The 13,639-nt window shown below is 35.3% G+C and overlaps 1 long non-coding RNA gene across 1 annotated transcript in view; it reads right to left on the bottom strand.

Annotated features, from left to right (window-relative positions):
• Positions 1 to 1,562: 1,562 nt before the first annotated feature.
• The window catches only part of LOC103092994 (uncharacterized), a 44,051-nt gene continuing 31,974 nt past the window's right edge, over positions 1,563 to 13,639 (bottom strand). Inside the window, exon 3 of the long non-coding RNA XR_001626574.2 lies at positions 1,563 to 13,468. This is a non-coding gene — a long non-coding RNA (uncharacterized LOC103092994). The remainder of the gene's footprint in view (positions 13,469 to 13,639) is intronic.

The raw sequence follows: 13,639 nt of genomic DNA, 5'->3' as shown, positions 1-13,639 counted from the left end.
TAATATGCTAAGGAGGCAACTTTTACAGCTCCCCTTCACCCACTTTCCTTTCCCCTCACACCTTTGCCAATGCCTACCCCAAATAACTTCAATAAACCATTTGGAAATATTTAGACTTTGGGTTTAGGGTTTGTCTCAGGGATCAAGCAAGGAGATTAGGCTCTCACAAGGAGGGTGTTGATTCCAACCCCTGAGACACAATATCTTTGACCAAGGAAGTCATCATTCTTTCCTTGGCAGTTGATCATATCTAACCTGTAAAAATAAAATGGGGAGTTATAAAAATAAAATATTTAGATGGAAAAACTCTTACAATATAGTTTCAAAACCTTTCAAAACTGTTTAATTCACCAATCAGGTTCAAACTGTTTCTATACTTTTGATAGTGGTAATCAAAAGTATCCTCAGTGATGAATTGAAGCTCAAATGTGAACTTCCCTTCAGGGCCAGGTGCATAAAATATTTATTGAAATATATAAAGATAAATAGAAGGTTTCTAATTCTAAGGGATTCTGAATCCACCCAAATAAACTCCCAGGTTCTACAAGGATCTGCTTCTCCTGTGTTTCACAGGCTACACTAATCCTCCTTGATCTGACTAATCCAAATTTATACTATCAAAATAAAAACTACTGCTAATATACTTATAAATCTTAACTTCACCTTCAAATTATAAAATAGCAAAGGCTAGTTGGTTGAGTATCAACAAGAATCAAGATAGGACTCAAAGTCTTAACAAATTCAGAGTCCAAATCAAAGACCAGGTTTTTCTTTGGTCTTCTCAGATATAAACCAATCTATAAAAAACACAATCGATATTCATTAGAATTTCCCAAGTTGGGAAAGGAAAACACTGAACTCCTTCAGATCTTTCCTTCAGACAGAGAGAGAGGCAAAGATATTACCTCCTTGAGCCCTGAGAGTCTCTGAGAGTATGGCTCTGTCAACTGCCAGAGAGAGTAATTGACATAGAAAAACAGTTGTAACTGTCACATCTGAAATCAACACCCTTTCTCAGCTCTGCTTCAAACTCTAGTTCTTTTCTCAAATCAGCCACTTTACTTCTTATCCCTAAACTCATAAAACAACTTATTTTCTAATATCATCCTTACAATTTCCCCCCTTTGAGCATAAGAAGAAATGAAAAATCACTCCCATATGCTCGCTATTCTATGTAATTCTAAAGCTATGCCTAACCCTATTATTATTATATTTCCTAAAAAATAGTCTTAATCTTATGCTTATCTTATCCTATTCTTATTGCTACACTTTATCTATGCTAACCTGTACTAGGAATATAAATGAAAGAAAAGAAAACTTCAATGAAAACATATTTGCACAAATTCAAGTGCAAAACATACAATTACAGAAATTCAAAATGCAAAATACAAAATGCAAACTTTTGAAAAACTTTTGAAACAAAATACAGTTACAAACTAACTTATGTTTTACAAAAAATAGTCTATCTAAAATAACTTTGCAAAACTCATGCAAATTTCACTTTACAAATTCCATTTGAACAATTTAAATGAAATTTTTTACTATGCTAAGATCTTATTTTATTGCTAATACAGAAAACCAAAACTGACTACATTAAAACTCAAAATCAACTTAATATACTAATAAAATCAAAACTTTAAAATAATTTAGCTATATATATATATATAAATAAATATACAGATCTGTACAATTTCTACACCTATGTATACATTATATACAAACTATTTACATGTTGCAGGAGGAAAATAAACTTCTCCCCTTAAGATAGTCTAAGAAAAACTTTAAAATTTTCTTTAGAAAGTTATGTATGTTTTCTTGATTTTATCACCCAGGAACACATAAAGTCTTCCTGTGAGATAAGATATTATTTTAATGTGTAGAATTATCATTTTCCAAAAGTGATTTATCTATATTCATTTATTTCTGTGGATACTCATTAATCTGGTTATAATGTTGCAGAGTTTATGAGAAATGTGTGCTATGTGTGTATGCTGTTTTGTAGCATTTGTAGCAAATACTAAATTTTTAGTCACCTATTCTGCTACTGTCTTCTGTCTTCATGTTGTTACTATATAGTGTTTGTTTGCAACTATAGTGAAAGTGTGTAATATCATAATGGTGCAAAAATCTTACTGTTCATGTCCCTAATCAGTCTGTGTTCCTCTTCTCTGTGTTGAAGTTTTCTGCAATGTCTTTGATATAGTTCAATTGTCCTTTTTGCTGTCATCTATGTTTCTTCTATATTGTCTTCTCCTTTGCCTTGATCTTGGTCTCTGCCTTTGTTTCATTCTTCTTGACTGCAGCCATGTTGTCTGAAGTAATCTCTTCTTCTATTGCTGCTGCTTTTTTCACATGTGAGCAATGCAGCCAGGATTCTTTCTCTAATACAGGAATAGCTGCCAGTGTTGTCAAAATAACATGGAAAGGTCCTACCCATAATGGTTGTGTTGTACTAGTTCTATTAACTTTTTTTTTTTTTTTACGTAAACAGAATCCTCAGGTTTTATCTAATGGAATGCAAAATCTAAGGGACACCCTTCACAAACACAACTTCTATTTAACCTACTGATTTGCACTCTTTGGGGGATTTCTGCAACACAGATTTGGCAATACCTGTGTCTAAGAGACAATCATACACTTGTGCTCTTATTTTTAGGGTTTCATGGGTTCTGTGCTATTTTCTGGAGAATGGACAGGTATCACAGGAGCTAACACACTAGGATCAGGAAAACTCAACACTTCTTCCTGTTCTTCATTCTCTAATTCTTCATTGATTCCTTCTGCACTAATTTCCCATGTTTTAAATCTTTGTCATTTTTATTAGCTTTTATTCCATTGCCCATACTTCCTAGTTTATTTTCTCCATATACTATATTTTTAATTGCACAAGCCTTGGCACACCTTCATAATGAAGTGGCACCTTTTTACATATCAACTTTTGGGGGATTCCCACCAGCTACTTGGGAATATTTTGGACGAAAACCTGCTTTGATATATTCTTGCATGGTATTAAGGTCTGCAGCTTGTTGAGAATTATGGTAGCATCCATTATCAAAAGAATTTGGGTAGTTTGGTCTCCCATACTGTAATGCATTATTAAATCCATTATTAAACCCATAATTTCTTTGTCCATTTTGCCTAGATCCATTAAAGCAATTAATCTATTGCCTCAGTTTCCCCTGAAGCTTTGTCCAAAGAATTGTCCCCTAAATCTGCATTCTCTCATGAGAAAGTGCAACTATAGTTTTTTTCCTGAACTTCATTGAATTTCAGTTTTTGTTTAAGTTATCTAATTTCTTTGGTTAAGTTATCATTTTTCTCTTCAGATTGCCTATCTTTCTTATCTTAGACAACATAGTTAGCAATCTTCCAAATTTCATCAAGACCCATGTCAAACCAATTTGGACAGTTACTCAGAAAATACTTTCAGACCACAGGGCATGCATTTTTCACAAACTGCCTGTGAATATTATTTACATTTTCATCTGTTAAAGTATCCAACACAATCAATTTTTCTGCACAGTCAATAAGTCTATCAAGGAAAGTGGAAGGAGTCTTTCCCACTTCCTGCTTTAGGCACTCAAATTTAGACTAGGTTCCTGGGTGTCTGTAATTTTGCCTCATAGTTTCAATTATTGCCTCCCTGGCTATAGTTAAGTCTCTGTACCCCGCAAAAGAGTTATATTCCCAACCAGGATCCCAAGTTGGCCAATTGGCAATTATGGGGTTATTATTAGTATGCTGTATAATCTGCTGTTTCTCCCTTTTGGTTAATAATTCATTCATAAGAATGTCAAAGTTCACATAAGAAGGATAGTAAAGCTTAATTAAATACTTGAACTGCTTTACAACACCAATAGGTTCTTCTTCATATGATGGAGTATTTTTCTTGAAACTGTCTCTATCAGCCTGCTCTGGGGACACTATGGGTACCTCCCTTAGAGGAAATATATGAGATGGTTTGCTTTCTAATACTTCAGTTTCCATTTCTAATTTAGTTGGATTATTTGATTTAGGTGCACTCTCTAATTTAGTTGCTTCATGTTCTTTAGTTTCTGACACTGTCCCTTTAGCCTTGAGTAATTTTTTTATATTGAGTTTGCATTCTATCTAGTTTAGTCTCTAGATAGTTAGATCACTGTTTGCAGTAGTTTGCTTGATGCTTGCTTTTAAATGTTTAAACACAACTGCGAAAGATTTGATCATCATGTAAAAGCATAAGATAAACAATAGTAGAACAGGGACATAAGAGATTAGTTGTAGAAACATCAGTGAGAGTACTGGCATTAGGAAGTGATAGGCAATTACATTTTGCACATCTTCTGGTACAATAGTGAAAATGAGAGAAATATGTAATAGAGAAAATCCCATGATGATTTTATGTAGCTATTCACCAGGTTTTCTGAGAGTAAAGTCTTTGTATCAAGTTGACTGTAGCCAACTAGAGTTCAGCTCACTGTTACCACAGCTCACCTCTAGCTGCTTTCACGGATCCCCTGATGAGATAATGGCTCCAATTGCCTAAATTGACAATTGGACCTTTAAAATCTGATAGTTAGATTCTTTGTCGTATTTAGCTTGCCAAACCATAAAAATAAATTGGCAAGTTATAAAATAAAATATTTATTGAAACTGTTTAATTTCAGGATAAAGAAGGATTTCTAACATCTTTGCCTCTCTCAGTTTTGCTTCAAACTCCAGTTCTTTTCTCAATCCAGGCACTTTACTTTTTATCCCTAAACTAATAAAACAATACTTTTTTTCTAATATCATCCTTATAAAACCCCTGGGGGGCTGGCAGTTGATGTCCCCTTGGGATTTGGGATTTTACAAGGGGTTATCTTGTCTCACAGGGATAATTCTGTCCTCAGGGGCTGTAACTTCTCTGAGAGAGACACAGTGCCACCTCATTGATCAAACCTCTCTCCTGTCTCCTATCCTCCATCTCCCAAATAACATCCCTGTGGAGTCATACCCTTTTCAAGGAGATAGGACCTGGCTTACCTCTCTCCATAAGTAACAGAGGAGAAAACCCAATCCCTTCAGCCTCCTTTCTCCTCTGTCCTTTTCCTCCTTCCACTTATCTCCTCCATTACATTATTCATATCCTTTGTTCATTTGTCAATTGGAGAATGACTTGTAGTCTTATGAATTTGACTTGGTTTTTTATATATTTGAGAAATGAAACCTTTATCAGAGATATTTGTTATAAAATGTTTCCCAGTTTATTGTTTCCCTTCTAATCCTAGTTGCATTTTTTTCTATTTTTGTTTTGTTTCTACTTTTCATGAGGCTCTTTTCTTCATTGGATTTTTTTGTCTCTTTCTCCACTTGATGCATTTTTCTTTTTTAATGCTATTTTCTTTTTGTATTACTTTCACTTCTTTTTTACATTTTATTTACACCTATTTTATTTGCTTTTTAAATTCTTTTTTGAGTTCTTCTAGTGCCTGAGACCAATTCCCATTTTTCTTTGAAGTTTTGCATGTGATTGCTTTTTTCTCACTGTCCCTTACTAAATCTGTTCCTTGTTATTTCTCTCCATAGATCTGTGGTTAGTTGTTACTTTTGCTCATTTTCCTAGGCTTTTTTTTTGAGATATGAAAAATGTTGATTATTTTTCCTCTGCTGATGACTTGCAGGACTTAGCACTGTGAGCTATTTTGCTCTGGGTCTAGGACTTCACCACACTGCAGAGTATAAAGTGCCAAGGGCTATAGACTTTGTGGCCTCACTGGAGGCTGGTGCCTGGGCTTAGGACTTCAAGGGATGTGTGTGGAGAGCTCTGCTATTGACATAGGCAGGTTTCCAGGATCCTGAAGTTGGCCTATGCCTTGGAAACTGGTACAATAAGTGTGTGATGGTTGACCTACATGCATTTGTGTGAAGTTTTGCTTCTGGTTCTCACTTATTCTAGTGAAATTAGACTTCCTCTGCATACCTTTCAAGTTGTTTTCTGCAAGAGAGCCCTCTCACTCCATCTTGTTGTTGGTCTTGTGATTACTAATGTTTTGAGATGCTATTTTGAGGTTGGTTTGAGAGGATTCTCCAAGTGGTTCCAGCTTTTGCTACTACTAAGCCACCATTTTGGCCCCACCCCACCTTGCATAATTTTCTTAAAGCTAGGTTAGCCTTACCAGGAATTCAAGAAGCAAAAAATCAAAAGCTTCCTGTCCTTATTAATGGCATCCTTTATGCTTCTATCTAATTCTATTGATATAGTCACCTTTTTGTGACATTAAACCTTTTGATAATCTGGTAGAGCTATATTGTTATACCCTTTAGCCTCATCAAAATAAAATTTTAAGTGTGTATCTGTGAGAATGCCTTGGTCCCAATCAATCCTTTGTCTGGGAAACATCCAGGATTCTAGGATAGCTGAGGAGCTGAAGCAATTACTTAAATGTTATTGTTTACTATTATTCATTGCATTCTCTCATAAAAAACTTTTTGTCCACTTAATGATTTTATGCTAAAGCAAAACCATTGTATTCAACAGTCTAGTAGGTGTATCTCCTTTTTTTTAGGGAACCACCTCCTTATGCCAAGTTCACATCACTGGAATTCATTGAAATGTATTAAATTCAAAAAGAGGTAGAGTAATCAAGGGGACTAGGAATTAAGTGTTGATTGGTAGATGCACAAATACACATACCCTTAGACAACAAATGGCACAATCCAGGAAAGAGAGGTAGAGCAGAGAGATTGAGGGGCTCAAATTCTCTCTGATAACCACAGAGAGCAGGGAATTTCACAGATACCAATTCTTGATCATACTACCTACACTCAGACCATCATCCTCATATGCCTGATCCCTCACCAAGTAAAATATTAAATTCTGCCCCATGAATCATCCTAGGCTCTGATAGATGAATTTTTGTCTTATCTTGCTTATAAAGCTTCTACATAATTTGGCATCCACCATTTCCAATCAAACTGATGCTATCCTATTATACCATTCCTCCTAGCTTCCTTCTATATGTTATTTCCCATTTAGGATATTAACTTCTTGACAGAAGGAATTATCTTGTCCATATTCCTTATGCTTAAAGTACCTAGCACATAGTGAGATCTAAATAATTGCTTTATCATTCATCTACCTATTAAATGTATATCTCCTGAGTGGGCTAAATCAAAAAGGGGGGAAAACAAAAACAAAAAAGAAATGCAATACATTATTCAAAATAAAATTCTAAGGGAAAAAATAAGAGGTCAAGTATGTTCACAAATTATATCTATGCTACTTTGAGGAGACAAATACATTTAACCATTAAGTGGTACTGATGACTATTCACAGGAGAGTCCTATGGTCAAATTCCAACCATATATTAACTCTCAGTGTTGAGGTCCCAAATACTTCAGGTGACCTTCCACCATTAGAACAATATAAAAACAATCCCAAAATCTAAGGGGAGAGCATCAAATAGCTATAACATGAAACAGTATAATAATTGCCTTAAAACAATGGAGTAGTGATGTTATAAGTTCATTAAGTTTTGGAGAAAATACAATCATGGTGCCCAAATGCAACAACAGAAATATCAACTTTGATATATTGCATCCAGTGTTGTCCTCAATCTCTATCACAAGTCTAGATCATCTCTGAATTAAGAGATAAAAGGATGTAATAAAGACTAAAGGTCAACTGGAGTCATATCCATGTATAGTGAATAGGCAAGTTTTCCTGAAGACTAGATGCAAGAAGCTTCCGGAGTAGAGAATCATTGCTCTTACTGGTTTACACTAGATTAGTATAAATTCTTCAAAGACAGCCTTTGAGAGAAAGTATAGCCAAATTCATTCAAAGAGATAATCATGAAAATGTTTTTTAAATGTATGTTTCAGTATTCCACAACCCCAGCTTCTTTGGGATATTATGGAAAATTATAAACCAACCCCGTGACTAGGATAGCATGATAAATCCTGATCTTCATTGAAGTATAATGAGAACAATGTTTAAAAGCAGTGTTACAATGGAGACCATAGGCAAAAAGGATATGTACTATAAAGACCTTGATAATAGCTGCTATTTGAGAATTCTTAACTGACACTGTAATTCCACATCCTGAATATGTACTAGAAGTTGTGAGGGCAAATATCTTGTTATACGATAGAGAAACAAGGTTCATATGATCAATTTGACAATCACAGGCAGGTCAAAGACCACATGAGTTTGTGCCATATTGATTCTTAAAATACAGATGCTCTCATTGATCTGAAAAACATCATTGTGAAGAAGCAGGTTAAAACCAACAAACATATTGTTCCATCCATACCTCATGATCTCCATACACAGATTGTGATGGATCCATTGTCCAATGGCTACTCTTCTGCTAGCAGTAAATTCGTTATGCAGTTTAGCAGGTACTGAATACCTAGTGATTACTGGAGTGTTCCATGAGTATGTTGTGAGAAACATAATCACAATTCTTCCACTGATCCTGATCCCAAATCACAAAGCCTTTAATTATCCAATTTTATTACCTCCAGACCCTAGACTCCACAGCCAAAAGCAGTCATCATCCAAGAATCAGTAACAATTTTATCTGTTCCAACCCTAGGGCTTCTTCCATGGAGCTCACAGTTCAGACCACTGGAAGGACTTACCAGAACTCCTGTCATTCAAGATGTTCCTAGTTATTGAGCTGTTTGCTGCTGAAGTCTAGTTGTGTATAACTTTCTAATAGTGAGCAAAACCATTAGTAAATCAAGCAAAATTAAGTTCTTCAAGAGTTAGATCCTCAAAATCAAGGGACCATAAGTTAAATAGAAAAGGCAAAGTATTAGTACTGGGACTAGAAGGTTTAGCCTCCAGCAACTTTAAAACCCATCTATAAAGGACACCAACACCTGAGAGGCTAAGTGAGGTCCATAATATTCACCCCCTCATATAATCCATTTGGTAGTATTATTTGCATGCATGCAGTAGCATTAAAGCAATTATTTCTCAAAAATAGTATGAACAGATACTTCAAGGACCTTAGAGCTCCAAAAGTCCAATAATTATTCAATCAGGTCATCCTTTGGTGCCTGCCAAAGGCTCCACTCACTTTAGAATCCTTACTATCCAAACCTTCAGTAACATCAGCCCCAAAGATTCCTAAGGACTCAAATGGAGACACAGAATAAGTCATCCAGAGCTAAATCCTGAGCTAGATGGTGCACTGAACAAAATACTAGTCCTGGAATCAAGAAGTCCTGAGTACAAATTCAGCCACAAATACTTAACTAGCTTTGACTGAGCTAGGTATTTCATTTCTGTCTGCCTTAATGGCTTTATCTATAAAATTGCATACTAAAATCACCTGCCTATATCAAGGTTGTTAAGAGAATTAAAGATTTGTAAAAGATTTTTGTAAACCTTGAAAAGAAACTATAAATACAAAGCTATAGGCTCCTCCAGTTCCCACTCAAAAAAGTCAATTTTAAAACATTAGAAATCTTCACAATACCCAAATGATTCAGTAAGCTTCTAAGCTTTTTTTCTTGTTTGGCATAGGAAGAGGTATCAATACAGACTAGATCCAAAATTATCTGGGTTTTCCACAGCCAAATTTATCCCTAAAATTTAATACAATAGGGTGAATCCCAAACTTTCTTTAAGTTAGTCTCTTATTCCTTGTTTTATGACTCGTCATCTGATCTCAGGCCCCTGGCACTGTGGTTTTAATCTATGCCAGGCAACATTACATTATCAATATAATGGTGGGCAAAGGCAGTTAGGTGGTGCACTAGATGGAATGGTGGGCCTGGAATCAGGAAAACTCATTCCTTGGAGTTCAAATCTGGCCTCAGACACTTAGAAGCTTTGTGATCCTGGGAAGATCACTTAAACTAGTTCACCTCAGTTTGCTCTTCTGTAAAATGAGTTGGAGAAGGAAATGGCAAAAAGTCCCCATATCTTTGCTAACAATATTTCATATGGGATCGCAAAGAGTTGGGCAGAATTGAAAAATGACTGAGCAACAACAATAATGGTGGGCATTGATGCTCCTAGTAGATAGGACTACTTTCATGTCTTTGTCCACCAAAATGTGACAATAAGAAAGGATGTTTAAATGGTTCTGAAGAAAGATTAAAATATCCTTGACTCTTTCCCAAATTAAAAAAAAAAAAACACTTTCCCTGACTCGTCCTGATCACAGAGATGGTGAAGAAAATGTTAAAATCTATCACTAATCTTCTAGACATAGTCTATTTGATCCACTATAATGACAAAAGGAGGAATAGCCACAGCAATCAGCATAATGATTTTATTCAATTCTCCATAATGTCCTGTCAGTTGTCAGATGCCATCCATTTTCCTCACTAGCCAATGGGGAATTTGTATGACAGAATTCTCCATCCTCAATCTCCATGATTAAGCAGGAAATATAGTCCCTTCTCCCACATCCTAATATTATTCAATAGTAGCTATATTCAATAGTAACAACATAAAATAATTTAGATGACTGAAAGGAATTTTATTTAGTCTTAGCCAAATTAACATGCATAGAAGCTAATACAAGTGATGAAGTAGGTAATGACCCTGAAGAATTCATAATATTCATACCTACAATTCACTCACCTTTATCAGTCACTACAACTGAAGTTTAAACAGGAGGTTTTCCTCCTACCTCCACTAAAACAAAATACACCTTTCTTCAGTGGCTTGTCCCTTATAATTTCTAATGGAAAAGAGGAATATCTATGAATCCATTGAATTACTTGGTATAATAGTTCTTAGGTGTTTAGTACCCCTCCCCCTTTCTGAGTTATAGTAACTCAATAATATGGAGATTTAGTAGTAAAAGGAAACCATATTTGTGGGACCAAGTATGCAGAACTCCCCACTCTTGATCCATCTGAGAAATGATAAAGAGGGCTCCCCAAATATAGCAGTCTCCCATTAATTCAACTGATTTATAGAATAACCAATAAATACTCTAAAACTCTCCAATTAGACCAAATCTTTGTTAACCATTGTTCTAAGGTTTCATTGACTTATTTAAATGGCTCTTGTAACTGTCCAAATTCTTTAATTTGAAAAATTAAAATATTGCATCTGCCACTAATTCTTGAATCACAAAAACCTTAAGTTTTTCTCCTTGCCTTGGCATTACAGCTTTTCCATAGATGTCAATGGGAACCAAATAATACTTCTGACATTTCCACTTCCCTCTTGATATTTTTTTTTTTACCAATCCCAGTAGATGAGTTGAAATCTCATTTCAAAAATAAAGTTCCCCCTCTTAAGCCAAACAGAACAAATGTAATCTCTTCTCTACATAGTAGCCACTAACATCCTTGAAAACAACTATCAAGTCCCACCTTCATATTACCTTCTCTAGGCTAAATACCTGCATTTTCCTGACCCTCACTGAGTCCGACTCAAGGCTATTGTTTGTATACAAATTTGCCATATAAAATATTATAGGATCATATGAAACTACTGACCCACCTTCAGTAAAGCATATGTTTTGGATTGATTTTCCACTGGTAGTTTACTGTTGATGAACTGACTGAGTAACCTTTATTCCCTTGCATTCTAACCCCAACCCCATGACAAATAGCATGCATATCTGAGATGGTTAACTTGAGGTTAAAGGCACCTGGAAATTTGTAGTCATAAAAGCAGAACAGAGACATCTGACCCATAAAAATATTAATTTCATGACCTTAACCTCATTAAATTTCTACTATAATCAACCCTGTATGCTGGTCCAGCTTCAGTAAATATTAACCAAGGTATTGAATGAATTTAAATTGTCCTAAGTGTCTTTTCAGAATACATATGGTCTTAAGAAAGGCATTGGTTAGTATATAAAGTTCTATTATTCAGTCCCTTCTCCTTGAGTGACATTGCTTGATCCTTACACAATATGGTCTTTGAGTCTTCCAGCTTAGATTTTGTTTTCCCCTTCAGGATTTCATTACATCCTTTGAATTTGCTGCGATTGCCATTAGAAGTTCATTTGAGTCTAAATGCTGTTGATTTCTTCTTCCCATTTCCCTCATCATTCATAAACTTGCTAAATATTTTTGGTGTGACATCAAAATAGCTTCATTTTCTGAATGTTCTGTTATTCTCATTATCTGTACATCATTTCTTCACCTTCCTGCCCCACCCCCCCAGTCTGTTTTTCTACTCCAGCCTTCTTTATCCTGTGGCTCCCAACTTTCCTCTCATAGCAGCTGCCACCATGGTAGAATTGGCTCTAAGAATAAGGAAACAGTTGCTCAGATGAGTCTTTCAACAACCAACAGGAAGAAGTCCCTTTCTGTGAAGTTCTAGTTTCTTCACAGAAGTACTTAGGACTCTTTTGGTCCCTGCCTAAATTTGGCTGCCATCCTCAGGCCTACAGACTTCCAAGTCTTGGTCCAGCATGTGGCTTTAAAGAATTAATACCGAAGTCCCTGACAGTTAAATTAATTGTAAAACTTACATTTCATTTTGAGTTCTATCACAATGACTGACCAATCTGCCCCAATAACCAGCCAATCTTGTTCATTCCTGCCTCAGACAAGAAACCAATAGACCTTCCTTCTAATTATTATTTTATGTTAAATTGAATCTAAAATACAAGATGATTAGCAGTCTAACTATTAGCCACATTGTGAAATATTTCCATTGAACTGCTTCAAAGGATAGAGAAAATAGAATCCCCAGGAATTAAGAGATTTTTCTGAGCTGCTACCTTTACTCAGGGCTAGTTACTAATCCTTTTTTTTTCTCCAAATCATTGAAAGAAGAAGTACAGGGAATGAAACAAAGGAGTGTTGATTCAAGATTTCTAGAAGCATTCCAATAAATATGTAGTGGACACAAATCAAGTAATCTGTAAAATGAAAAATAATATGAACAGATTATATGAGGTTAAAATTATAGTCATTGATTGCAGAGCCAGAACTAGGCCTTGGGTTTTGTCATTATTAATCCAGAAAGCTTTCCATGCTCTTCTTTGACATTTCCCCATATTCAAACTAGTTAATCATGAGAGACTTTTTCTCTTGTTAAAACCAATTTATTTTCATGATTAAAGTAATTTTTCCTGGAAAGATAACTTTAGATAACCCTGTAAAGAACTCTCCTTCTCCTGTGGTAATAGGACCTAGCAGGGGTTAATTCTCACCTCTGACATTGACCACCTTTGTTACCTTGATCAAGTTATTTAATCTACATAGGTCTTATCTGTAAAATGAGAAGATTGGATTAGATGGCCTCTGAGTTTCTTCCAGATCTATATCTGCAGTCTTATGATGCCACAAGGATACTCTTGAACACTTTTGTCCCCTCTACTGAATGTCAGCCATCAATCTGCAGTGTTTTAGTTGTCCACAGAGAACTACACTGTACTGGAAAACGCCAAATTTCACAAAAGATACTGAAGACATTGTCTCTACACAATAAGAAGCACCTACCATCCTTGCACTTACCCTGTATTTTCTTCTTTAATTTTACAACAGGTTGAATTCTGGGTGACCATCCCTAAAAACATAATGACAGATTTTTTAAAAATTCTGTGCAAATATCCAACCTTAATATGACTTAATCTCTACACTTTGCAATGAGTATTCATCAAGCAATCTGCCTACTTGTTAGATGTGTTGGAGAACCAAGTGCACATTCAGAGTTAAGCATAAAGGTCAAGCAAGGCAC

This window comes from Monodelphis domestica, chromosome 1, assembly GCF_027887165.1.
Source record: "Monodelphis domestica isolate mMonDom1 chromosome 1, mMonDom1.pri, whole genome shotgun sequence".
Classification (NCBI taxonomy): domain Eukaryota; kingdom Metazoa; phylum Chordata; class Mammalia; order Didelphimorphia; family Didelphidae; genus Monodelphis; species Monodelphis domestica.
This window is presented reverse-complemented; position numbering and strand designations above follow the sequence as displayed.